The following is an 11,374-nucleotide window of genomic DNA, read 5'->3' on the forward strand; positions in this document are numbered from 1 at the left end:
CAGGGCAAACAGTGACTTGGCAGCATGCAATCAGGGACATGAGACAGCAGACTGAGCGATGAGATGATCCCATAAAATAAGACACTTTGGTTATCCTTCTGCTAACTCTGTGTCTGCATGATAATGTCACTAAGAGGAAGCGCATAGATGAGGAAATGTTTTTTTTTGTTCATGGAATGTGGGTGACGCTGGCTGTGTCAGCATTTATTTCCTATCCCTAATTGCCCTAGAATTGACTGGCTTGCTAAACCTTTCAGAGTCAACCACAATGCTCTGGACCCAGAATCTCGTGTGGGAAAGACCGGGTAAGGATGGCAGACTTCCTTGTCTAAAGGGCAATCTGTCAAGGATATGTGCTTCAGGAATTCTTGAGGTGATGAGATAGGGGTGGGAGGAGAAGCTATTGTTGAAGGGGATTTGATGGTGAATAAATATGTATGAATGGAATCAAATTATACAGTTTTACCAAGCTAGATAATGGAAGTGGGACATTGGAGGAGCACTGTGCAATAAGTAGTATCAGTGCAGAGAGATCGAAGAGGACTAATGCAGCATGGTATGGTGAGAGAAATGGGAATATCAATCAAGGTCATTCTTAGGGTAAATTTTGGAGCAATGGAAATCAGGCATTTCAGGGTCAATAGATACATTCAGAGACACTGGAGAGGTTGGAGATGGAGGCAATCATTAGCAAGGCTTAAATCTTTTGAGGAATGAACCAATGATGGTTGTTTTGGAAATGAGAGTAGTACCTCAGGAAAAGGAACCAATATCCAAATTCTACCGCTATGAACAAGAATGTGCATTGAAAACATATTTGGGGACAATGGAGGAATTCAACTCGAACAAAGAAGACTGGCATAATTAGAGTCAATATTTTCCTCGCCATGATGGTGTCAGCCACTGTTGAGGTGGCATCTAACTGCTATTGCCTGTGAAACCCCAGTATGATGGACTATTCTGAAAGCCACATGTTGAGCCATGATGATAAGCTGATATGGAAGGAGGCCTGCAAAGAGGTCAAAGTCTTGGAAATGCCAGAAGAGAGATAGATGCAAATTGTAAGGAAGCCCTTGAGCCAGCAGTGGAGGTCCACTGGATTACAGCAAGATACTGACACGGCAACCAAATTCACAGGCGCAGAGTCAGAAGTTTAGATGCTATGGTTGCTATGGTAGCCACCAACTATTTAAATACTACCACTGCCAAGTGGGAAACCTGTGGGAAAATTGGTCATAGCTAAGTGACATGTAAAAGTAGAGGGAACAGTAATGCATGGTAGAGAAACAGTTCACAGCCATAAATCAGGTCAAGGTTGTGGGAGATTGAAACCTAGTGCAGGAGGCTGGAAATCCATGAATGTGCATATGATAGATGTGGAAACAGAAGTTGATGTTAATGAGCAGGAAGATCAAGGGTATGATTGAATGGCCATGTAGCACTGAACGAGAGTGCGATGAGGCCGTTAAGTCGTGGAAGAGGGAAAAATCGAGAACTGCGCTGGGCACCAATCTGTTTGCAATCTAACCGGCCCGCTCCACTTGGTGAAATCAGGGTCTTGCTGTAGTGTGGCGAGAAATCTGTCATAATATGCACCCATGCACATCATGAGGTAAAGGCAAGCAGTGACAGACACCCAGGTGAGCCAATCAACATACAGAACAGAACATGACCAATCACCAGACAGAACACCAGAGGGGGGCTTCCAACTATAAAACACACGAGGCATCAGCACTCTGCCTCTTTCACTGGTGACAACTGTCGTGACAGTCAGGATGTACAAATCATTCAACACCTTCTACACGTGGATCAGAGCTAGCCTGGTCTAGATAGTTAATGTTAGTTTACTTAGAGTAGTAGAGAGTCAACCCACAGGCAGCTGTGTGCTTCGTTACTGAAGTTCAATAAATCTTATTGAACCAATGCCTACGTTTGGTGTATGCTTGATCATTTAACTGCGTTGTGTTGCAGTCCGTGTTATCCCAGGGTGAATAACACGACATGATACCAGGAGTGGCTACTGCTTCTAAGTAATTTACCTTCGAAAATTCACTGACGACCAGCAACTGCCTGTCAGCGGCATGGAAAAGATCCAGGCCCCTCCACAGCTCCGGATCTCCGGGAATCTTGGCGCCAACTGGCAGGTCTTCAAGCAGAAATTCAGTCTATACCTTGAGGCCTCGGGCCATTGAAAGTGCGTCCAATGCCCGAAAAATCGCGCTGCTATTGTCGACTGCAGGGGAACAGGCCATCCAAATCTTCAATTCGCTCAGTCACTGTTAGGTCGAGACGAACGAAAGCTTTGAGCATTATGTCTTCCAGCAGCGCCTTCAGGGTAAGGATGAGCCTTTCCAGTCTTTTCTCATTCATCTTCGCATTCTAGCGCAATCCTGCAACTACAGTGACACTGCTGACTCCCTCTTCAGGGATCAGATCGTGTTTGGCATCCACTTTGGCATTGACGCCCTGCAGGAGCAGCTCCTAAAAATAAAAAATATGACCCTGCCAGTGGCCATCGAACAGGCACAAAGTCGCTATTCCCGCCTGAAGTCGGCAGAGCAGGACCAACTAGCCTCCCACGAGGCTGAGAGTGTACAGGCCATTGCCCAAATGCAGAGCCTGAGTGTTGCTAACTTTTGTTTGGTTCAATTGGCTCTGTTTTATAAACTTTGCTCTCGAGTCGCCAGGTATCTTTATGATACCGCTACGAGGTTCAAGTTCAAGTAATGATCAATAACTCAATACACCGATTCAAATCAAAGCACATTCATTATACACAGTAATCGCTACTCATGCACAAATTCTACGTCTAAGCTACTTCTACGACTAACAGGCCTATACTTAGCTTCGGACTGGCCCACCAGGTCAGGGGAACAAATGGCCTTTCGTTCGGGTTCTGAGTCTGCGGGATTCGAAGTTGGTACGGATTGGTAGCTAGGAGCACCTATCTCATAGCGAGCGTTGACTTAAGACTTACTGGATATTGGCGGCAGTTGAACCGGTCACGGTCAAGGTTGGTTCGCGTTGCTGAGTGACCCGGTCAAGAAGAACGATTTGAACTTGGGGGTTTAACTTTATAGTCCCCAGGGGCTTTCCGCCTTTCAGTGCAGACCCTGTACCTGGTTCCAGGTGATTGGACTTCATTCCAATCGCTTGGTTCGATTTCTCCAATACTGGAGGGGTTCCCGTGATCGATGGGCGGTCTTGAGGTGTCCGTCAACCTCTTTTGTGTTGGCTCCTGCTGGCGCCGGGGAGTATGGCTTAGCTTTGTTTGACCCAAATGTTGCGATTGTTCCCGGGGATCGCTTATTAGTATGTAGATGGCTGCTACATTAATATGCAGATGGCTGCTGTCTGGGCTTTTGCAGAGTTTAGTACACAGTAACTTCACCTGTTGGTTTCTGCCTGTGTTGGCTGAATTTCCCTTCAGCCTTTGCTGTTCTCCATTTTAAATCGGGACTTGGCCAACCCAGGTGGCTACACTGAGCATCGATGAACACGGCCACTTCGCGTGCTTTTCCAGGGGTCCCACGCATGCGCAACACGGTCGGGAGAATGAAGCGGCAGAAGACTACACTGCGCAGGGGCGAGCAGTGGCTGACCGCACTGCGCATGTGCGACGATGCACCGAGCGTCACAACGTCAACGTGATGGCGTGCCCCAACTGCGGCACCACCCATTTAAAGTGGCAATGCCCTGCAAGAGGCAGGCGATGTCTCAACTGCAAGAAGCTTGGCCATTATGCGGCTTTGCGCAGGTCTGCCCCTCCGATAGGGGGCCAGCGATCCCAGTTCCAACGCAGACGCATTCGAAGTGAGCAGCAAGGGCTGCTGGATTTGGAACCTGATCCCGTCACGGTTTCAGAGGACGACTGCCCGGAGTCCCCATATCGAATAGGCATCATCACCATGCATGACAAGGCCTCCTCGCATTCAGCAACACACACACCCATCCTCAATGTAGATTATGCGGACAAGTCAACGATTGTAGCATCCGGTTTAAGCTGGACACCGGTGCTTCGGTCAATCTGATATCCCAAGCAGATCTTGCTCGTACCCAAAGGCAGCCAACAATTCTTCCGCCGGCCTGCCAGTTTCTCGACTACAATGGAAATGCCATCACTGCATTAGGTCCTGTCACCTGCATGTACCGAACAAGGCCATCAAGGAACTTTGCGGTTTGAGATCGTCAAGCCCGGCAAGGCTTCTCTGGTTGGTGCCCATGCATGCACGCTACTCCATCTCATCCAGTGTGTACATGCCATGTCCTCTGCCAACAGCACTCTTCAGGCCGACATTGAGGAGCTACTATTGCAATACCCGGATGTGTTCAGTGGGATGGGTACGCTGCCCTACCGCTATAAAATTCTGCTGTTGCCATGCCTGTCATCCGTGCGCCACGCCGGGTGCCGGCGCCCCTAAAAGACCGTCGAAAGGTGCAGCTGCAGGAGCTCCAAAACCAGGGATTAATATCCAAGGTGACAGAACCAACTAACTGGGTCAACTCGATGGTCTGTGTCAAGAAGCCCTCTGGAGAACTGCATTTGTATCGATCCTAAGGATCTGAACCGCAACATTATGAGGGAACACTACCCGATCCCGAAGCGGGAGGAGCTGACGAGTGAGATGGCACATGCCAAATTCTTTACAAAGCTGGATGCATCGCGTGGCTTCTGGCAGACACAACTGGACGAGTCCAGCAGGAAGCTCTGCACGTTTAATACACCTTTCGGAAGGTACGGTTACAACCACATACCGTTTGGTAATGTTTCAGCCTCCAAAGTCTTTCATCGAATAATGGAGCAAATGCTAGAAGGCATTGACGGTGTGCGGGTTTATGTTGACGACGTCATCATATGGTCCATGACCCCGGAGAAACATATTTCTCGTCTGCAGCAAGCCTTCAGGCGCATACATGCCAACGGCCTGAAATTAAATAAAACCAAATGCTCCTTTGGCATGTCGTCAATTAAGTTTCTGGGTGATCAGATCTCCCAGCAGGGTGTGCAACCAGACTCGGACAAAGTCAAGACCATCAACACAGTGAAGACCCCAGAGGACAAGAAGGCGGTCCTCCGCTTCCTGGGGATGGTAAATATTTTGGGGAAGTTCATTTCCAACCTCGCGTCACACACCACGGCCCTCAGACACCTGGTGAAGAAGCCCACCACTTTCCAGTGGTTACCCGCACATCAAGCAGAGTGGCTCGAGTTGAAAGCGAAGCTAACCACCGCTCCTGTTCTAGCTTTTTTTGACCCAGCGAGGGAGACTAAAATCTCCACAGACGCCAGCCAGGATGGCATTGGGGCGGTGCTTCTCCAGAAGGACGACACCTTGTCCTGGGCCCCACTGGCCTACGCGTCAAGGGCCATGACACCCACTGAGCACCGATATGCTCAAATAGAGAAAGAATGCCTGGGCCTTCTCACTGGCATCGTGAAATTCCACGATTATGTCTATGGTCTCCCGACCTTTACAGTAGAGACAGACCACAGACCCCTCGTGCACATTATACACAAGGACTTAAATGTCATGACACCCAGGCTCCAGCGCATTCTCCTTCGACTCCGCAGGTATGATTTATACACCTGGAAAGGAGCTATTCATCGCGGATGCCCTGTCGCGTGCCATCACCTCGCCATGTGAGCAGGTAGACCTCAACATGACATTGAGGCACAGGTGCAACTGTGTTCCAGCACCCTCCCGACATCCGACGAACGCCTCGTCATCATTCGGGAAGAGACCGCCAAGGACCCTCTTCTGCAGTAGGTCATACATCACCTCACGAATGGCTGGCAGAAAGGGCAATGCCCCCAATACTATAATGTAAAGGATGACCTAACTGTTGTCGAGGGGATCCTCCTGAAATTGGATCGCATCGTCATTCAGCCTTCAGAGCTTGGTGCTCACGCAGATATAAGAGGGACACCTCGGTATTGAGAAGTGTAGGAGCGGGGCCCGGCAGGCTGTCTATTGGCCCGGCATCAATGAGGATATATTAAACATGGTCCTCAATTGCGTGACATGCCAGCGCTTCCAGCCTGCTCAGCCCCAAGAAACGCTCCAGCAGCACGCGATCATGACCTCTCCGTGTCTAAGGTCGGCATTGACCTTTTTCACACCAACGGGCGTGACTACATCCTGATAATTGATTACGTCTCCAGTTACCCGAGGTAGTGAAACTGTCTGACCTAACATCCAGGACTGTCAGAAAGGTATGCTCCTACACTTCTCAATACCGAGGTGTCCCTCTTGTATCTGCGTGAGCATTTATTTGCCAGGCATGGAATCCCGCTCACGGCTATGAGCGACAACGGTCCCTGTTTCTATAGTCATGAATGGTCCAACTTCGCAAAGCAATACATTCCAGCACATCACCTTGAGCCCGCATTACCCGCAATCTAATGGGAATGTCGAAAAAGGGGTCCATATCGTGAAGCAGATGCTCTGTAAGGCTGCGGACACAGCTTCGGACTTTAATCTGGCTCTTCTGGTGTACAGGGCAATCCCTCTGTCCAACGGTATGTCTCCGGCACAACTCCTTATGAATCGTAACCTGCGGACCACTGTTCTGGCCATTTATGTACCTGACCTGGATCACCTTCCAGTGCTGCAAAAGATGCAGCAGATCAGAACCCGGCAAAAGCTGACATATGATGCTCATGCTACTGATCTGCCCGTGCTCTCTCCGAAGGACCCAGTTCGCATCAAGTTGCCTGGTGGAGGCTGGTCAGCTCCAGCTGTTGTTCGACAGGCTGCTCCCAGATCGTTCGTGATTCGCATGGCTGATGGATCCATTGTCCGGCGCAACAGAAGGGCACGACGCAAACTTGCCTGCCCACCACCGGATCTCACGTTCCCAGATGTCGTTCTGCCTTATCCGGACACCTCGCTCCATGAGGCCACCGATCTGGCTGCATGCCAACCTGTCAAGACACCATCATCCCCGCCTCCACCTCTCAGGCGGTCCACAAGAATCTGGCGACAGCCCCAGTGACTGGACTTATAAATAGTTCCTTTGTACATATACTGTTATGTTTCTACACGCTAGACATCTTACATGTACATATCCATTCACTCACCAATTGCTGTATATAGTTACTTTTGTAAATATGTCGTATATGCTGTGGGAGTTATGGATGGTTTATGGGGCAGGCAGGCAGGCAGGCAAGGGCTGGGGCTGTCCTGGAATGTGACTACACAGTCCAGCGATTGGCATGGCAGACCCCCCGGGTGCTGGGAGACCCATCCCCCTCCAAGCCTAGCCTAGACGATGGGCAGCCACCATCCCACCCTACCCATGCTCTGCAACCACTTCCCTCCCCACCGAGCATGTGTCGAGGGCAGCACGGTAGCATTGTGGATAGCACAATTGTTTCACAGCTCCAGGGTCCCAGGTTCGATTCCCGACTTGGATCACTGTTTGTGCGGAGTCTGCACATTCTCCCCGTGTGTGCGTGGGTTTCCTCCGGGTGCTCCGGTTTCCTCCCACAGTCCAAAGATGTGCAGGTTAGGTGGATTGGCCATGATAAATTTCCCTTAGTGTCCAAAATTTCCCTTAGTATTGGGTTGGGTGGGTTATGGAGATAGGTTATGGAGGTGTGGACCTTAGATAGGGTGCTCTTTCCAAGAGCCGGTGTAGACCCGATGGGCCGAATGGCCTCCTTCTGCATTGTAAATTCTATGATTCTATGCTCTAAGCAGCCAATAATTTTTTTTAAAAAGGGGGGATGTCATAATATGCACCCATGCACATCATGAGGTAAAAGCAGGCAGTGACAGACACCCAGGTGAGCCAACCAACACACAGAACAGAACACGACCAATCACCAGACAGAACACCAGAGGGGGGCTTCCAACTATAAAACACACGAGGCATCAGCGTTCTGCCTCTTTCCACTGGTGACAACTGGAGTGACAGTCAGGGTGTACAAATCATTCAACACCTTCTACACGTGGATCAGAGCTAGCCTGATCTAGATAGTTTACTTAGAGTAGTTGAGAGTCAACCCACAGGCAGCTGTGTGCTTCGTTACTGAAGTTCAATAAATCTTACTGAACCAACGCCTACGTTTGGTGTATGCTTGATCATTTAACTGCATTGTGTTGCAGTCCATGTTACTCCAGGGTGAATAACATGACAAAACCAATAATCGACACTTAAGTGCAATCTCCATACAATTAACAGGTGTGACAACGGACCCCCGTGATCGAATGACCTCCCCAGCATGGGTGCCAATTAGTACTCCTTTTTAAAAACGGGCTGCTACGAGGACACAAGGAGAGTAGCCATCTTTGCTCATAGACAAAGAGCCTGGGAACACTGGGTTGCTTCCCAGGTGCTCGGTGGGGAGGGAAGTGGTTGCAGAGCATGGGTAGGGTGGGATGGTGGCTGCCCATCGTCTAGGCTAGGCTTGGAGGGGGATGGGTCTCCCATCACCCGGGGGGTCTGCCATGCCAATCGCTGGACTGTGTAGTCACATTCCAGGACAGCCCCAGCCCTTGCCTGCCTGCCTGCCTGCCCCATAAACCATCCATAACTCCCACAGACCACAGAGGCCTCTGGCCGCACGGCTGAAGGGAATTGATAATTGGGAAATGGCGATCTTAAGTAAGCACTTCACACATCCCAAGTGGATCCCCATGGGTAGCCGTATCGGGATGGACGATATCTTAGACCCTGGCGGAACTTGCTGTTGTGGTGCTGCTGGCAGGTCAGGTGGCCAGACCCTGGAGGGACCCAAACCCTGAGGACACGGGCACCCATCTGGCCAGGAGGGAGGCAGAGGGGATGCCCGCGATGGCCCCTGGTGTACAGGTGTCACTGGCCTTTCGAACAGATGGTGGACAGTGTGTGCAGCAAGAGGCTCTACTTCAACAAGGGCACAGTGCGGCACCTGTGCCATGTCCTTGCAGACCTGGCATCACTTCGAGGAAAAGGATACCCACTCCCAATGGCCATGAGCTTCTATGCCTCAAGATCATCCCAGGGCTCGAGCGGGGACTTTTGCGGAATCCCACAAGCTACAGCCGACATGTGCATTCGTGAGGTCACAGATGCCCTGTTTGCCTGGGCAGAAAACCATATAACCTGTTCAACAAGATGCCTGGGCAGCAGGATTCTCTGCAATTGATTGAATGCTCCAAGTCTAAGGGCTAATAGATGGCCTTACGTGTACCGAGCCGTCTCCCTACATCAACAGGAAGGTGTTCCACTCCCTGAATATCCAGTACATGTGCGACCACCACATGAAGATCATGTATGTGTTTGCACACTTCCCTGTGAGTGTGCACGACAGCTACATCCTGGGGCAGTCGGAGATCCCCAGCCTCTTCGAGGGCCACCCCAGGATGGCTGGTTGACTCTTGGGGAATAAGGGATACCCACTGAGGACCTGACTAATGACACCAGTACAGAGGCTGGTGACTGATGGTTCACATAGGACATGACCTCGTCCGTCATTCCCCCTCTCCCCGCCACCCCCTTGCCACCCTTTCATACCTCTGCCTTCCCCCTCCCCCACTTCACCGTCCTCACCTTCCCCCACCCAATTACCACCCTCCCAGGGTCTGTGTCTCATCACTCCAGGGTGATGGGACTATATCCACCCTGTCCGTGGGTCATGGTCGAGGGCAGGGGGTTGATAACCTGCAGAGAGCTGAGCACTGGTGCGCCACATTCAATGCCACAGTCTGGGAGAGGTGGGGAGAATGGGGCGATACCATCTGAGTGCTCCCTCACACCCATCATCTACACATGGTGTGCCGTGGGAGAGGCTGGGGGTGGGAGGAGTCCAGGATGGGAGATGGGCATGGGATTGCTGCTCAACCCACATTGCGGACGAAAGTGCCAGAGGCGTCATATTGGTTTTAATGATTCAGATTTTAATGATGTACAAAAGTGTCCTTGACTGGGCCAATCTCCCGATGGTATCGCCCCATTCTCCCCATCCCTCCCAGATCCTCCCTCCTCCCTTTCTCTGGCTCTCCTCTATCTCCCCCCCCTCCCCCAGTGCCCTCTTACTGATCCTCAACGTGCTTAGCCTTACGTGCTCTACCGCTGCGTCTAGGTGTGTCCAAAGGATGCACGTCAGAGGTGGAGGCAGCCAGCTGCATACTGTATCCCATGGTCTTTGTTGCCCCTGGTAAGCATCCTCTGGGAGCTCTGGGACTGGAGGGCTCTGGTGCTCTTGCTGGTGACACATGTCCCACTGTGCTGACTCCGAGACGTGCCGTTGTCAGTGGGGTGGAACTCGGGGGAGCTGGTGGCCACCATCGCCACTTCGGGGGATGGCTCCGTGTCGACCCCCAGCACCTCCTCCTCCTTGTCGGTGCCCATCGGCCCCTGGGGTTCACCTTGGACAGAGGGGCAGCTGGATTGAGCCCCGGCTGCCCCTGCATCATCTGGCTCTGCCAGGCCTGGTGGCTCCCCAATGTCTGCAGCATTGTGTTAATGCCCTCGGCGATACTCTTCAGTAACTGTGACATGTTCGGCAATGCCTCAGCAATACCAACCTGTGACTGGGACCTGCTCTGCAACACTTCGGCAATGCCCACCCGGGACCACGACATGCTCCGAGGTCCACCTGGGTGACGCCCCTAGCGACTCGGACATGCTGTCGAGGCGCTCAGCCATGTTTGTCACTGACTGAGCCACGCCTTGAACACCTCTATTCATGTCACCGATGTCATGCTTCATCCAGGCTCTCCACTCCCATCACCATCATAGCTGTGTTGGCCTCAGTGCCACCAATTGCCGTCGCCATCTCCTATGTCCAGAGCTCCTGGGACTCCTCCAATCGGCTATGGGCCGGCTGGAGTGTTACTGACATCCCCCCCCTCTGAATCTCACGGCTGCACCCTATCATCTGCATCACTCCGGATATACCTAGTCCAGAGCTCGACATTGGACTGGTACCGAACTGGGTCCTGGGATCCAGCAGACCTCCGACTGCTGTCTTGCCTGGGCATTCCTACCTCCGCCTGATGTGCATCTGCAATTGTGTGGTGCTCACCAGAATGTGCCCCAGAAGCCTGACTACTACTGTCGCCCACCGAGGTGTGTGTCTCTGCTCTGGTGGAGGGTGGGGATGACAGCTGTGCTGCGATAACGGCAGCATTCCTGGAGCTGTCCTCCGAGGTGTTCTCTTGGGGGATGCCTCCACGGGGCACAGATGATGGGCGGCTGCCAACTCACAACTCCAAACCACCATCATTCCTGGTGGATGGTCATGGCTGACAGGGGATCACGCAGTTATCCTTTTCTCTGCTGTCAAGGCAATGGTCTCCCCTTAGAGTTTTGAGAGCAGTGGAGACAAGTGAAAATATGTCCATGTGAGGCTTCTTACACTCAGTTCTCATCACCCTGATCAAAG

Source organism: Scyliorhinus torazame, chromosome 5 (assembly GCF_047496885.1).
Source record: "Scyliorhinus torazame isolate Kashiwa2021f chromosome 5, sScyTor2.1, whole genome shotgun sequence".
Taxonomy (NCBI): domain Eukaryota; kingdom Metazoa; phylum Chordata; class Chondrichthyes; order Carcharhiniformes; family Scyliorhinidae; genus Scyliorhinus; species Scyliorhinus torazame.